Raw genomic sequence first — 17,752 nt, 5'->3', positions numbered from 1 at the left:
AGAGAAGAGATAAAACTATCACTGTATGCAGATGACATGATACTATACATAGAAAATCCTAAGGACTCAACCCAAAAACTACTTGAACTGATTAATAAATTCAGCAAAGTAGCAGGATATGAGATTAACATTCAGAAGTCAATCGCATTTCTGTATACCAGCAATGAAATATTAGAAAAGGAATACAAAAATACAATATCTTTTAAAATTGCCCTCAAAAAATCAAATACCTTGGAATACACCTGACCAAGGAGGTAAAGGACTTATATGCCGAGAACTATAAAACTTTAATCAAAGAAATTAAAGAAGATGTAAAGAAATGGAATGATATTCCATGTTCATGGATTAGAAAAATCAATATTGTAAAAACAGCCATACTACCCAAAGCAATTTACAGATTCAATGCAATCCCTATCAAATTACCCATGACATTTTTCACAGAACTAGAACAAACAATCCAAACATTTATATGGAACCACAAAAGACCCAGAATTGCCCAAAAAATCCAGAGAAACAAAAATCAAGCAGGGGGCATAACTTTCCCAGACTTCAAGAAAGATTACAAAGCCACAGTCATCAAAATAGTGTGGTACTGGTATCAAAACAGACAGACAGTCCAATGGAACAGAATAGAGAATCCGGAAATATACCCTGACACCTATGGTCAATTAATCTTTGACAAGGGGGGCAAGAACATAAAATGGGAAAAAGAAAGCCTATTCAGCAAGCATTGCTGGGAAACCTGGACAGCTGCATGCAAAGCAATGAAACTAGAACACACCCTCACACCATGCACAAAAATAAACTCAAAATGTCTGAAAGACTTAAATATACAACAGGACACCATCAAATCCCTAGAAGAGAACATAGGCAAAACACTCTCTGACATCAACCTCATGAATATTTTCTCAGGTCAGTCTCCCAAAGCAATAGAAATTAGAGCAAAAATAAACCCATGGGACCTCATCAAACTGAAAGGCTTTTGCACAGCAAAGGAAACCCAAAAGAAAACAAAAAGACAACTTACAGAATGGGAGAAAATAGTTTCAAATGATGCAATGGACAAGGGCTTAATCTCTACAATATGTAAGCAACTTATACAACTCAACAGCAAAAAAGCCAATCAACCAATGGAAAAATGGGCAAAAGACCTGAATAGACTGTTCTCCAAGGAAGAAATACAGATGGCCAGCAAACACATGAAAAAATGCTCAACATCGCTAATTATAAGAGAAATGCAAATCAAAACTACCATGAGATACCACCTCACACCAGTCAGAATGGCCATCATTAATAAGTCCACAAATAACAAGTGCTGGAAGGGTTGTGGAGAAAAGGGAACCCTCCTGCACTGTTGGTGGGAATGTAAACTGGTACAGCCACTATGGAGAACAGTTCGGAGATACCTGAGAAATCTATACATAGACCTTCCATATGACCCCGCAATCCCACTCTTGGGCATATCTCAGGAGAAAACTCTACTTAAAAGAGACACATGCACCCGTGTGTTCATTGCAGCACTATTCACAATAGCCAAGAGCTGGAAACAACCCAAATGTCCATCAACAGATGATTGGATTCGGAAGATGTGGTATATATACACAATGGAATACTACTCAGCCATAAAAAAGAATGACATAATGCCATTTGCAGCAACATGGATGGAAATAGAGACTCTCATACTGAGTGAAATGAGTCAGAAAGACAAATACCATATGATATCACTTATAACTGGAATCTAATATACAGCACAAATGAACATCTCCACAGAAAAGAAAATCATGGACTTGGAGAATAGACTTGTGGCTGCCTGATGGGAGAGGGAGGGAGTGGGAGGGATCGGGAGCTTGGGCTTATCAGACACAACTTGGAATAGATTTACAAGGAGATCCTGCTGAGTAGCATTGAGAACTTTGTCTAGATACTCATGTTGCAACAGAACAAAGGGTGGGGGGAAAATGTATACATGTAAGAGTAACTTGATCCCCATGCTGTACAGTGGGAAAACAAACAAACAAACAAATATAATTTAATCTTAGGTTAGTTCTACTATGCTAACTAAAATATATTTTTTATTATTCTAATAAATTTTAATACAGTGATTTTTATATAGACAAGCACTGGAAGACAAAATACTAAAATAAAATAATTATTATTTAAGGTTATTAGATTATGGATGATGCTTATTCTTTAACCTTTAGTTTTAACAAACTAGAAATATCATAATTGAGCAAAAGAGAAAACAAAAATCACCCATAATTCTGCCACTGAATGTACATCATTCCAGTCTTTTTTCTGTTCATGCATTTGTTTTTTCCTCTTCAAAAATGTGATTATATCTTATGTAACGTTTTATAATATGATTTTCTTACTTACTATACCTTAAACACTCCCCAAGGGAAAAAATTATTCCATGAAACAAGTTTTAATGGTTGACTATAATTTAGTCAAATAACCTCCCATTACTGAACATTTTAGTGATTTTCAACCTGTTGTCAAAAATTATGTTGCAACAAACAACATTTTAAATTTCCTTACTGTTAAAGAAGAAGGTATAAATTTGTAAAGCCTTTCCAAGTATAGCATGACTGTTTTTAAAGTTTTTCTTCAATATTATTTCTTTTTAATATAATGGAGAAGATAAACTCTAAAATATAGTAATCAATTATCACGATCTCTGGCCCATGGACTTTGTCTTTCCCCAATCTGTCAAGACTGACGGAGACTCAGGAATTGCTTAGACGTCTTTTTTTTTCTTTTTTTTTTACAGGAAGACCATCTCTTTTGAGTGAATCAAGCAGCAGAATTCTACCTGATTCAAATTATTGAAAAGGGATCCTTGGTTGGGATGGTCACATTTGACAGTGTTGCTGATATCCAAAATCATCCAACAAAAATAACTGATGATAATGTTTACCAAAATACCCCTACAAATCTGCCTCACAAAGCTTATGGTGGAGTTCCCTTCGTGGTGCAGTGGTTAACGAATCCGACTAGGAACCATGAGGTTGCAGGTTCGGTCCCTGCCCTTGCTCAGTGGGTTAACGATCCAGCGTTGCCGTGAGCTGCTTGTGGTGTAGGTTGCAGACGCGGCTCGGATCCCGTGTTGCTGTGGCTCTGGCGTAGGCCGGTGGATACAGCTCCCATTAGACCCCTAGCCTGCGAACCTCCATATGCCGCGGGAGCAGCCCAAGAAATGGCAAAAAGACCAAAAAAAAAAAAAAGCTTGTGGTGGAACTTCAATTTGAAGGGGACTCAAAGCAGGATTCCAGATAAAACAAAATGCTTTTCTAAATCTTTTGCCATTTACCATTGCTTTAAATTTTGTCCTGCTATCTTGCAGAGTGGGTCATGAACTTAGAGGTCCCTCATTTAAATAATTTTTAAAGATTTTCTGTTTTCTGTGGTTTATAGCTGGAGCCTCTATGACAGGGGTGGTTATTTCACCAGCATATTCCTTAGGTACTGAGCCGCACTGAGGAGTGGTTGGGTAAGGGAAGAAAAATCCAGTGTGTACAATCATCATGATTTTAGGGAGGAGCTCCTCACTTCTTTATTGTTCCTGTACAGAAACAGAAACAGACTCAGAAACAGAAACAGAAACAGAAAACAGAAACAGAAACAGAAAACAGAAACAGAAACAGAAAACAGTGTGAATTTCCATGAGCAGAAAATAAGGCTGTTAAGTGGACTGTAGAACAGGCAAACTACCAATATTTCTATATCACAGACAAAGAAAACCTCCATTCATCAAGTTAAATTGACATTTGAAAATCACAAAGATAGGAGTTTCTGCTTGTGGTGTTGCAGGTTAGTATTCGGTGTTGTCTCTGGGCAGCACAGGTTCAATCCCAGCCCAGTGCAGTGGGTTAAAGAGCCACCACTGCTGCAGCTGTGGCGTAGGTTGCAGCTGCTACTCAGATTTGAACGCCAGCCCCGGGAACTTCCATATGCCATGGGTGTGGCCATTAGAAAAAAATCACAAAGACAGGAATAGTTCATCAGGCGGTGTAGTACCAAACTCGAGACACGGAAGTACAAGTTAAATAAAAACTTTGAAATCAAAAGCTGGGAGCAACGTCTGAGCACTATATGAAACTGTTGCCGGCACTCATCTGAATTTCTTCCAATTTAAGACAGCCCCCACTGAAGCCTATTTGTCAACACGCATTAAAGTCACAAAACCAGAAACTACTTCCCTTCGCCGATCCTCTCGTTACTTCAGCTAAAAAGTGGAGATTGCTACTCTTATCCAGGCTTCTAGTTAATTCCATCTCTTAGTTTTTCTCATGATGTCTATTTGCTATAAAGCATACTGGTTGGGTTAGGTTTTTTTAAACCTTCTTTCTTCTTCATTTTTAAAAGTTTCATCGAAGTCTGGCTGATGTACAATGTTGTGTTAATTTATGCAGCACAGCAAAGTGACCGAGTTATATGCATACACACATCCATTCTTTTTCAGATTTTCTTTCCACACAGAAGATCACAGAGTGGAGTTCCCTGTGCTATATGGCAGGTCCCCACTGCCAGTCATTTCACATACCTCAGTGTACATATAATCCCAAACACAGGGGTTTAAAAAACCACACAGGCTCCAGATCCAGACAAACCTAAGATTCTGAGTCTATCATTCATTAGTTAAATGACCTTGGGTGAGTTACTCAACTCAGAAAGTCTCAGTTTCCTCAACTAATGAAATGTGTGAAATAGTAGTGCCTATTTCATTTAATTGTGAGAATTATGTCAGATAAAAATGTTCCCCTGATGTTCATAACAGCATAATTTACAATAGCCAAGATATGGATGCAACCCAAGTGTCCATCAAGAGATGAATGTATAAAGATGTTGTGTGTATACACACACACACACACACACACAGGAATATTACTCCACTATAAAAAAAGAATGAAATTCTGCCATTTGCAATAACGTGGATTGACCTACAGGGTATTATGGTGAGTGAAATAAGTCAGATAGAGAAAGACAAATACTCTGTTATCAATTACACGTGCAGTCTAGAAAATAACACAAGCAAATGTACATAACAAAACAGAAACAGACTCGCAGGTACAGAGAATAATCAAGTGGTCCGGGTGGGGAGGGTAAAGGGGAGAAGCCCAAGGTAGGAGATGGCATAAGAGACACAAACCGCTACTCTTAACATAAAGAGGCAACAAAGACATATTGTGTGGTACAGGGATAGCTGTTATTTGTAATAACTTTATTTATTTATTTATTTATTTGTCTTTTTTGCTATTTCTTGGGCCGCTCCCACAGCATATGGAGGTTCCCAGGCTAGGGGTCGAATCGGAGCTGTAGCCACCGGCCTACGCCAGAGCCACAGCAACGCAGGATCCGAGCCGCGTCTGCGACCTACACCACAGCTCACGGCAACGCCGGATCGTTAACCCACTGAGCAAGGGCAGGGACCGAACCCGCAACCTCATGGTTCCTAGTCGGATTCGTTAACCACTGCGCCACAACGGGAACTCCTATAATAACTTTAAATAGACATTGAAACATTGTATTGTATACCTGAAACTAATGTAACATTGTAAATCAACTATAATTCAATAAAAAGATAAATAAGTGCTCAAAAAAGGATTGTTATTATAATAATCATAACTCATATATGTCTTTAAAGCTAAAATACAACAGTGCTATATGTTAGGAATGTGTCATAATGTTTGCACGTATTGATTCATATATGTTTTTCTTAAAGGTTTTGATATATATCTTATGACATTTTGACCACAGAGTCTATTGCCAAATAGCTTACATTAAGTTACATTTTTTTTGTTTGTTTTTTTAGGGCTGCACTCGCAGCATATAGAGGTTCCCAGGCTAGGGGTCTAATCAGAGCTGCGGCTGCCGGCCTACACCACAGCCACAGCAACACTAGATCTGAGCGGCGTATGCAACCTACACCACAGCTCAAGCAATGCCAGGTCCTTAACCCTCTGAGCGAGGCCAGGGATCAAACCTGCACCTCATGGTTCCTAGTCGGATTCATTTCTGCTGCACCACGACAGGAACTCCCCTTAAATTACATTTAAACACCTCTTACATGTATAATGCAACCATATCAATTATTTACACAATCATAACAATAATTGAAATTTATTATATACCACATTATTGGCTATGTAAAACATTTTACATACATGATCTTACTTTATCCTTACTATTAATTTTTTAGTCAGGCACTATTATTACGCCCATTTTGCACATAAAGAAACTGAGGTTCAGAGTAATTAAATATCTTTCTCAAGATCATATACTCAGTAACCAGCAAATCTACAATTCAAAATCCGGTCTTTCTTACTCCAAAGTTTAAAAAGGTAATCATTACACAGCTATTTACAGAACTCTGCTGTAAATATAAACGTATATTTATATGTATATAAACGAGAGAGAAAGAGATGAACACTAGCTATTCTCTTTAGCAAATGGCACAGCTATAACTTACTCTCAATGTATCTGAGTAAATTTCTTAGCCAACACGCTCAGTAAATGTCAGGAAAATATTCCCCCCCTAAATTATAATACTTGATAAACTTATGAACTTCCTTCTTAGCATAAGTCAATGATCTTTCCATGATCCTGAGATTCTTCAATGATCAACTAAAGTGTATAAAAAGGCACACATCACATCACTTAACTTTGCACACTTGCCTTCTGTCTGGTACAGTCTGTAACCTTCCCAAACCGCCTGGGTCCTCTGCCTTCACCTCGATACCTCTGGAGTAACAGCAGCTGACATCCAGTGAGTACCTACCATGTGTTAGGTATTGTGCTAAGTGTTTTGTTCTTTCTCTCTCGGGTAGCTTGAGTATATCTGAAAGGGTTAGAAGCACTGCTAACATCTGTCTTTGACAAGCTACAAGACCATTGTCCATCGCACCCATTTAAAAGCCAACTCAGCCTGCTATGACAATGCATCGAAATCTCTCGCCTACTCTGAGGCATAGGCCTGAAGACTTCTCCAAGACTAAAGAGCAGATGTTTTCTTAATTTAAATTTATTTAGGTATCGTATTCTGTAATTAATGATCTGCTTTTTCACTATCAGGCAATTATTCACAGTAACCAGAGGACTCCCGGCTCTGAAATCATATTCCTAACAGATGGGGAAGATAATGAAATACGCTCACGCTTTGAGGAGGTAGAACAACGTGGTGCCATCACCCACACCATTGCTCTGGGACGTTCTGCGGCCAAAGAACTGGAGACGCTGTCAAACATGACAGGTCAACTTGGCAACAGAGTTTGATTAGAGAATATCTTTTCCATTCTCCCATTCCAGGGGCTCTCTCCCCTAAAACTACACAACTGCTCAAAATTTCCCATCCTAAAAGTTAATCTCTGTCCTTTCTTTGTCCTTGTCATGAATATTTCTCTCCCCACCCCCAGGTCTTCCTGTTGCTACCGGTATTAATATTAGTCAACATTTGCCGTCTTCATTCGTTTCTCACCACTCTCCACCAGAATTCCACCAAAATGAAACTTTTCTCCATGTTACTTAAGGACTGACTCAACCACATCCCCAAAGCCTTGTTCTCTATCTGTCCTGCTCATAGCAGGCGGTGCTATTTCACTGAGGGAGAAATGGAAACCTAGAGAATACAGATGCTCTGCCCGAGGCTACAGCTACAGACCTGCATGCCTTCCGCAATCCATGCTTTTCCAGCTCCTGACACCTAAGTAATCTCCTTCTTCATTAACCACTTATATCTTTTATTTTCTGCACTTAATTTTTACTTTATTCTAAACTATCATTCTCTAATTATTTTGGCATGTCTTAGATACTACTGGAAAATTAGCAACTAGTTTAAAACACCTGAAATTTAATTTTCATAACATTTGGTGATTAGACAAGGTTTACTAATGTGGCAAACACTTAAATCTAATAACATATAAAAATAATACTACTTAGCCAGTTTTTTTCTTTGTTCTAACATATTTTGAGCAAGGTTTAGTTATTGTAGGATTCCATCTGGAATACAGATATACTAGAAGTTCCTAAGGTCTGGGAACTTCATCTTTTGTAAAATGCATAGTATATCGATAAGAGCATAATAACAAACATGACTTTTAAAATTTAAAATTAGTATTATAAAAATAAAATTCCGTTTTAGGTGGACATTGTTTTTATGCCAGTAAAGACATGAATAGCCTTGTTAATGCTTTCAGTAGAATTTCACCTAGAAGGGGCAGCATCACTCAGAAGGCTATTCAGGTATCAAAAAAAAAAATTCTTGGCCTTTCAACATTTGCAATAAATTTCTGTTATCCTACATAGTAACTTCTTTCTCTAATAAGCAACTCTTCTGCCTGAAAACGTTTCAGGTGTGCAGAAGAAAAACATTCTTACTGAATTTGCTTTTGTGGTACTTATAACCACTTTTCTTTTGATTCTTCAATTTTTTATCATTATAAATGCTTTTTATTTGCAAAGTTCTTAAAAACAATTCTTAGTCATTTTCATTGAAATCTTAAAAATAAATGTAGAATTACTCTGAACTGATAAACTTTGAGATGTTATTAGCTACAATAACAAATCCGTTTCTTGTGTTTTGACTTACGTAACAGGTGGAAAGCAAAGCCTTGGCGATCACGGGAAGGAAATGGGTAAGTGGTAGAGGCCTGTAGATGGCACAACTGGAAATGACCCTTTCTTTGCCGTCACAGAGACAACCCAAAAGCCAGAAATCCTTCTCCAAGAGCCAAAAGGAAAGAAATATAAAACCTCAGATTTCTAAGAGGATAAACTAAATATGTGGTCTGCCCGTCTTCGAATACCAGGTATTGCAGAGGAGAGACTATGGTTTTATTTTCTCCATGCTTTACCAATAAATGAAGATTACATCTTATACAGGAGTTGGAAAGTATGACAAAAGCTCTCAAATGGATACCTTTTAATATTCGGACAGGCACTTGGACTTACAGTCTTCTAAAGAATCATGTCAACTCTCAAATGCTAACGGTGACAAATGACTACGCGGGCAAGAAGTCTCACTACACTCCCAGCAGTCACAACTGCTCCTGTGAGTCAAAGCACAGCTCACCTACCCCAGTGACTGTTTACGCACACGTCAGTCAAGGGGCTTTGCCTGTTCTGGGAATCAGTGTAACAGCTGTTGCAGAACTGAAGACAGACATGAAGTAATCCTGGAAGTCTGGGACCACCATGCAGGTGACAATCTGCATGAACCTCCACTGAACTTAAAATCCTACCAGAGGAGTTCCCGTCGTGGCGCAGTGGTTAACGAATCCGACTAGGAACCATGAGGTTGCGGGTTCGGTCCCTGCCCTTGCTCAGTGGGTTAACGATCCGGCGTTGCCATGAGCTGTGGTGTAGGTCGCAGACGCAGCTCGGATCCTGCGTTGCTGTGGCTCTGGCGTAGGCTGGTGGTACAGCTCGGATTAGACCCCTAGCCTGGAAACCTCCATTTGCCATGGGAGCGGCCCAAGAAATGGCAAAAAGACAAAAAAATAAAATAAAATAAAAAATTAAAATCCTACCAGAGACATGCAGCTTAGACGGCAATTTCCTATGGATGCGAATGAAACATATTTTTAAGTGAATTAAATTTAATTTGAATGTTTTTAAAACTTTTCCACCTTTCACTTAGTTGTCTTGACTAGGCATAGACATAAGCACATTCATCGTCTTTAAATTTCATGAACAATTTCGCTTTTCCCGTGTAGCTTAAGAGTTCAATTTTTCTCTATTTTCATTCGGGTTTTGCATCTGCTTTCTCCAATTTAGGTCTATAGTTTGCCAGGATTCTTTAGCAAAATAAAAATAGTTAATATTAATTGAATGCTCACCAAGAATTAGACTTTTCTAAAGTCAAAGGTTGGCAAGAGGCCAGGCTTTGAACTCAAGTAGCCTGATTCCAGGGTTCCTGAACTTAAAAATTATGCTGTACTCTCTTCAAAATAGTTTGCCGTCACTCGTGCTCATGGACGGCCAGGACTGTCATTCTTACTCTGCTATATGTCTAATTACTACATTTCAATATCAAGGCACTGATACTGTCAAGAATGATGGCACCTACTCAAGATACTTTACAGATTATCCTGGAAATGGCAGATACAGTTTGAAAGTACATGCCCAGGCAAGAAACAGCAGGGCTAGGTTAAGTCTAAGACAAGAGAACAAAGCTCTGCAGATACCAGGCTATGCTGAAAATGGTAAGTGGCATTAAAATAGAAATGTGTCATTTATCTAAATTACTATGGAAAACCTATGTGTGTGTTTATATAATCATCTCTGAGTTTCAAAACCATGTTTATGACAAGGGACCTAGCATAGGACTGTGCTTCTCCTATGTTTTGTTCACATCCCTTCTGTTCATTTCTTTGACACTGGAAAAAAAATTTACTGCGCACCTCCTATGCAGTGGCAAGCATTTCGTTAGATGCTGAAGCTATAGCTGCCTTTTTTTTTTTTTTTTTTTTTTTTTTTTGCTTTTTAGCGCCAGACCAGTGGCACATGGAAGTTCCCAGGCCAGGGGTTAAATCAGAGCTACAGCTGCCGGCCTACACGGAGCCGCATCTTCAACCTACATCACAGCTCATGGCCTTCAACCCACTGATCGAGGCCAGGGTTTGAACCCTCATCCTCATAGATACTAGTTTGATTCATTTCCACTGCACCACACAAGAACTCCTAAACTGCATTCTTGACCTCAAACAATTTACAGTCAAGTAGTAAAGACAGGTTAAAAGATAGTACTAACACTGCATAATATCTCTTCATCAATGTTAAACACCGCCAATAACACAAGCTTTTATTCACTAAAAGCTGTTACTTTTTCAATGGCTGCTATCAATCAATACACCTGCAGATGAGAGCGCAAGATAAAGAAGAGACATCACAATATGAAAAGTTACAAACTGATGTTTTTGGTAGGTAAAATTATACTGAACCCACCAAGACCTGAAGTCAGCGATGACATGGTAGAAGCTGAAACAGAAGACTTAGCCGACTAACCTCTGGAGGGTCGTTTAACGTGCCAAGAGCTCCTCCTCCTGGCAATGACCCTCATGCGTTCCCACCTGGTAAAATTACAGACCTTGAGGCTAAATTCGAAGATCACACTCAACTTTCATGGACAGCCCCTGGCAATGTCCTGGATAAAGGAAAAGGTGAGTTTGATATTACACTTTAAAAAGTGTATACTAAAAAAAATCCCAGTGGCTTTCATTTGATACAGTTTTTCTCATGTTCTATTTATAAATAAATGTAGAGATTTATGAGCCACCCATTTCCACTTGCGAACACTAAAGTTCCAAGATATCATGAAGTGGTCCAACTTATTTCTATATTTACTACACTAGAAGTCTAACTCTCATCAGATTTCTTTTTTTTTTTTTTTTTTTTTTTTTTCTGGCCACCCAGCAGCATACGGAGTTCCCCAGCCAGGGATCAGATCCAAGCTGCAGCTGCGACCTAAGCTGCAGCTGCAGCAACACAGGATCCTTCACCCATTGTGCTGGGCCAGGGATCAAAACTGTGTCCCAGCGGTCCCAAGACACAGCTGATCCCACTGTGCCACAGAGGGAACTCAGACTCTCATCAGATTCTGCTGTGCCAGACTGCTTCTCCCAGTACAAACCACCTTAGAGACTGCTCTGAGAAGACTGGGTGAGCAGCTTCCTGCCGCATTCTTCCTCCACCAGGAAAGGTCTTCCAGGTCTTTCCATGCTTGCACAGTTTCTTCCACTCATTGACCTTCCGCTGAAGTTTCAAACACTAAACTTACACTCAACAGTCAGTTGAACGCAGAAGACACTGCCTTTTTTTGTCTTTTTAGGGCCGTACCAGCAGCATATGGATGGAGGGTCCCAGGCTAGGGGTCGAATTGGAACTGTAGCCACCAACCTACACCACAGCCATAGCCACGCAGGATCCGAGCTGTGTCTGTGACCTAAAGCATAGCTCGCAGCAATGCCGGATCCTTAACCCACTGAGTGAGGCCAGGGATGGAACCCGCATCCTCATGGGTGCTGGTTGGGTTTGCTAACCACTGAGCCACGACGGGAACCCCCAGAAGACACTTCCTGCAAATAAACGGATAATTTTACAGAATGTGATGAGATACATTATTGGAAGGGCACTTCTAGTCGGGGATTAAGATCACAAGGTAGGTCTTGAAAGGTTTTCAGGGAAGACTATTGCTGATCTAAGTCTTGAAGAATGAGAGAAATTAGCCAAGTTGAGAGAAGATGGCCCAGAGAAAGAATTTGGCTGTGGAGTTTGAATTAAACTTCAAAGCCAAAATATCTCATTCAAAGTTCCTTACAATAAATTGTCCCTATTTCAGAAAGTTCAAATTAACTTTAGCTTTGCTTTAAATTAACTGGATGCAGTTAGTATTTATTGAATGCCTATCATATTCCAGTATTGTGCTAGACTAGTAGATTCTTATGGGGTAAAGCCAATTTTGCTATTTTCCCTTTAAGGTGGTAAAATAAAAGCAAGATGCATATCAATAAACAATTATCTCAGAGGCTGTCAGTGCTAAAAAGCCACATATTCAATACTCTTTCTCCTGGATTATAAAGGCCCTCACTATAGGCTCTCAAATGAAAAGAGATTTTTCAGTCTTTCATTTCCTATGTAGTATTTCTAAAAGCTATATTTCTGTCATTATTACATAAGGAAAAAAATCATTTTAAAAACAAAGGAGACAGAACACCCACAAAGAGCTCTCTGTACTTCAGTGTTAAAATTCTTATTACGACTGTTTCTGGACTACATCATATCCTTAAAGATATGGTGAAATTAAAAAATACTTCCACTGAAAAAGCCATAAATAAAATTACCTGGCCAAATATTTAGCTCTAAATTGAGCTCAGTGAAGACCAAGCCTTCAGTTCAAGATTGGGTTCATACTAACTGTCCCTTATGCTGACTACAGGAACTAAAAGAAGGAAGAAAGTCGTTCATACGTGCACTTGGAACAGAAAGAACTTTAGTGCCTAACTGTAAATGCCTAAAATAAGTGGGATCTTATGTGTCCCTTTCCTTGTGACAAGTAGGAAGAGACTGTAGTTGCCATCAAAATTTACCCTTAGGCAATGTAAAAGAAGGTAGTAGCAGTATCTCAAAAAATAGATGAATATCTATATAATTTTGAATGAAGAACTTAAATTTTCTGAGACTCAATTTCCATACCTGTCAAATACGCGCATTAGACTAGATGTCCTAGAATTACTAAAACAAGTAGATATAATTCTAATTTTATGATCATCATTTTGGACCTCAACTAAATAACTGTACTGATGGTCGATTTTATATTTTTATTGGCGTATAACTGACCTATACCCCTGTTAGTCTCAGGTGTACAACACAGTGACTTGCTATTTGTATACATCACAAAACCATCACCATGGTAAGTCCAGTTACCACCCGTCACCACACAAAGTTACTGCAGTCTTAGCGACTACAGTTCCCAAGCTGCACATACCGTCCCCATGACTCACGTATTCTGTAACTGGAAGCTGGCATCTCTTAATCTCCTGAACCTATGACACTCAAACCCCGCCTCCCTTCTCCTTTGGCAAATACTTGCTTGCTCTGTGTATCTGGGCCTGTTTTGTTATGTTCATTCATTTGCTTTGTTTTTTAGTTTCCAAATATAAGTGAAATCACAGTGTATTTGTCTTTTTCTGTCTGACTTGTGTCATTTAGCAGAGTATCCTCTAGGTCAATCCATGTTGTCACAAAAGGCAAGATTTCATACTTTCTTTCAGCTAAGTAACATTTAACTGTGTGTGGGTGTATATATGTGTGTGGGTGTATACACTTACACCAAATCTTTACTGTTCATCCATCAGTGGACATTTAGGCTACTTCCATACCTTAGCTATCATAAATAATGCTGCAATGAACAAAGAAGTACATACATCTGTTTGAATTAGCATTTTTGTTTTCTTCAGAAAAATACCCAGAAGTGGAATTGCTGGATCGTATGGTAGCTCTATTCTTACTGTTTTGCAGAAGCCTCCACACTGTTTTCCACAGTGGCTGCACCAACTGACATTCCCACCAACAGTGCACGAGGTCCCCCTTCACATTCTCACCAACACTTGTTATTTGTTGTCCTTTTATAATATCTATTCTGACCGGTGTGCAGTGGTTTCGATTTGCATTTCCCTGATGATTAGTGACACTGAGATCTTTTCATGTGTCTGCTGAGGCCTAGAGTAATTTGGGAGGTCAGATATAAGCTCAACACAGTATCAGATACTCTAGTTGATACTAAAGGGGTATAAAACATACCTCTGCCCTCAAGAATAATACGCTCAGATCAAAAAGATAAACTGGGAGTTCCCGTCGTGGCGCAGTGGTTAACGAATCCGACTAGGAACCATGGGGTTGCGGGTTCGATCCCTGCCCTTGCTCAGTGGGTTAACGATCCGGCGTTGCCGTGAGCTGTGGTGTAGGTCGCAGACACGGCTCGGATCCCGCGTTGCTGTGGCTCTGGCGTAGGCCGGTGGCTACAGCTCCGATTCGACCCCTAGCCTGGGAACCTCCATATGCCTCGGGAGCAGCCCAAGAAATAGCAACAACAGCAACAACAACAACAACAGACAAAAAGACAAAAGACAAAAGACAAAAAAAAAAAAAAAAAAAAAAAGATAAACTGAACCGCCATAAACTGGAGCGCCCTCTTCCATGCACTGGAGTTCTGGAAGAGAGTCACTATGGATGAAACACATGCAAGAGACTTCATAAAGAAGTCAGGCCTCCTACTGGGCCTTGAAGAATACGTATGATTTGCACAGAAAGGGAGAGGGACGCGTATTCCAGGGAGTCATGACAGGGAGAGAAGGAACCACGTGTGATAAAAGTCAAGACAGCAAAATCTCACAATGAAATATATGAACTAAAGCAAGGGATGATGGATGGATGGGTAGATGATAGATAGGTAGGTAGATCCACTTAAATGGGACACAGAGTGGACGGGAAAAGTAGTGGGTGGATCGACGGATAAGGCCCATCTATTAACAAACCGAAAGCTTAAGGCACAGGGCCCAAATTGAAAAAAATAAAGTCTTCACTTCAGAAAAAGACATTTGATGTTTTATTGTTCACAGCATATTGGAAAGTAAGACTTCATTTCTATGTCAGTGGCTCTAGAAGGTTTTTGTTTGTTTGTTTTTTGTCTTTTTGTCTTTTTGCCATTTCTTGGGCTGCTCCCGCGGCATATGGAGGTTCCCAGGCTAGGGGTCGAATCGGAGCTGTAGCCACCGCCCTACACCACAGCCACAGCAACGCAGGATCCGAGCCGCGTCTGCGGCCTACACTGCAGCTCATGGCAACACCGGATCCTTAACCCACTGAGCAAGGGCAGGGATCGAACCCGCAACCCCATGGTTCCTAGTTGGATTCGTTAACCACTGAGCCATGATGGGAACTCCAGACACAAGATAAATTTATAAAAAGTCAATAGCACCAGTCTGACATGTAAAGAGCTAGAGGTCATCACTACCATCCTGATAAGATAAAGGCTGAATAATTAAAAATCAGCAATTCTTAGATCCATCAAAAAATTAAGGACACATCACTATCTGCTACCCTACAAACTGGACAGAGAATCACAGCTTACCAGCAGCCGAAGCACAGGAGTGGATGCTTGCCACTGAATCCTATACCAGAGGGAACGCAGACTAAATGGTGATGACCTGCCAGAGACCCAGTGCAGCTAAGCCTCCACACGTTCTTAAGCTCCCTGCAGGGGTCCCACTAGGTTCTCAGAGTGAGTATTGGAGAAAAATTCCTTCGGACTTTTAGCAGGGGGAGAGAGAAAAGAAATCATTCTGAAACAGCCTGGAGCTTTCTGTTCTCCCTAACAAAAGAGCACCCTCTAGGGAAACAGTGTTTACCAGACTATCCAGTTGGGTTTACAAGAGCCTACCCAGCTTTGAGAAAGAGAAATTCACAACTCCAGCCTCCCCTGGACTTCCATATGGAAGAAGAGAAATACCCAACTCCAGGGCCATTGAGTTGTTCCTGTCTTATCAAAGGGGAAAAAACATCTGTAAAACATTTATGAAGGTCACACCTCAGGGAACAAGCACACTAAAAGAATGAGACCTAATTACAGGACTACGAGATGCTCCCCCTTCCCTACGCCTTACCACCACATTAATAACACTGCTGTATGATAGCAGAGGACTGAAGATAAGAGAACTGGGTGCCTCACACCCAATTTAAGAAGGAGTATCTAGGGAAGCAAACGACAAATAAGAAGACACTAGAGGAAATTTTTGTCTCTGACACCTAAAGCTACAGCAATAAGCATACACTACCCACTAGCCCAGGTAGCATAACACCTCAGATGAAAGGCCTATCTACCTCAGCTCCTTTCACCCAACACATAATGTGTGACTTTCAACCAAAAATAACAAGGCATGATAAAGGAGGAAAAAACGCAGTCTGAAAAGACAAAAAAAATTTTTTTTGAAAAGCATCAGGATCAGACTTAGATACAGCAAAACTTTTTGAATAATCAGATCAAGAATTTAAAATAACTTTGATTAATATCATTGGAATCTAATAAAAAATTGGACAGCATACAAAAATAGGTAAATCATGTAAACAGAGACATGTAAATCCTAAGAACCAAAATTAATGCTAAAAATAAAAAACACTGTAACAGAAATGAAGAATGCCCTTAATGGGTTCATAGACTGGACATGGCCAAAAAAAGAAGCTTGAAGATATGTCAATAGATACCTCCCAAACTGAAAAGTAAAGAGAAAAAGAAGGGAAAAAACTGGAATAGGAATTCCCATCATGGCTCAGCGGTTAACGAATCTGACTAGCATCCATGAGGACACGGGTTCAATCCCTGGTCTTGCTCAGTGGGTTAAGGATCTGGTGTTGCTGTGAGCTGTGGTGTAGGTCGCAGACACAGCTCAGATCCTGCATTGCTGTGGCTGTGGTGTAGACTGGACGCTACAGCTCTGATTAGACCCCTAGTCTGGGAACCTCCACATGCCTCGGGTGTGGCCCTAAAAAGATGAAAAAAGAAAAAAAAGAGAGAAAAAAAAAAGAAAAACTGGAATAGAATATCCAAGAACTGTGTGACAATTACAAAAAGTATAGCATATATTCAATAGGAGTAGCAGAAGGAGAAAGAGAAAGGAAGAAAGGAAATACATGAATAATAGCCAAGAATTTTCCAAAATTAACAACAAACACCAGCCAAAAATTTAAAAAGCCTCTGAGCTTCTCTGAACACCAAGTACAACAAATTCCAAAAAATTTATACCTAGGCATATCATATTGAAACTGCAGAAAATTCAGACAAAACATCTTGAAAGAAGCCGGGGGAAAAAAAAAAAAAAAAAAACACAACACCTTACCTATAAAGGAATAGGGATAAGAATTCCCTTCAGAAACCATGCAAGCAGGAATAGGGTGGAGTGATACATTTAAATTATATTGAAAGAGAAATCGCCAACTTAGAATTCTCTTTCCAGCAAAAGTGAAGATTATTTTTGTATAGGGTGTTAGGGAATGCTCTACTGTTATTCTTTTACAGGTAGCTGTCCAAAAATAAACACAAAATGGATTAAAGATCTAAATGTAATAGTACTGGATACTATAAAACTCCTAGAGGAAAACAGACAGAACACTCTTTGAAAATCACAGCCATATTTGTTTGGATCCATTTCCTGAAGCAAAGGAAACAAAAGCAAAAACAGACAAATGGGACCTGACAACCTTA

General features: G+C 39.6%; 1 protein-coding gene and 1 pseudogene across 5 annotated transcripts in view; one reads left to right on the top strand and one right to left on the bottom strand.

Moving 5' to 3' along the window:
* Positions 1-12,996, top strand: part of LOC146404291 (calcium-activated chloride channel regulator 1-like) — a 29,993-nt pseudogene extending 16,997 nt beyond the window's left edge.
* ODF2L (outer dense fiber of sperm tails 2 like) overlaps positions 1-17,752 on the bottom strand; it is a 604,788-nt gene that overhangs the window by 560,456 nt on the left and 26,580 nt on the right. The gene's annotated exons all lie outside the window — the stretch shown is intronic.

The sequence above is a fragment of the Sus scrofa genome, chromosome 4 (assembly GCF_054392235.1).
Source record: "Sus scrofa isolate SSC_HxYL_T2T_F1_AM1 chromosome 4, Sscrofa_HxYL_maternal_Yorkshire_Landrace_v2.0, whole genome shotgun sequence".
Lineage (NCBI taxonomy): Eukaryota > Metazoa > Chordata > Mammalia > Artiodactyla > Suidae > Sus > Sus scrofa.
This window is presented reverse-complemented; position numbering and strand designations above follow the sequence as displayed.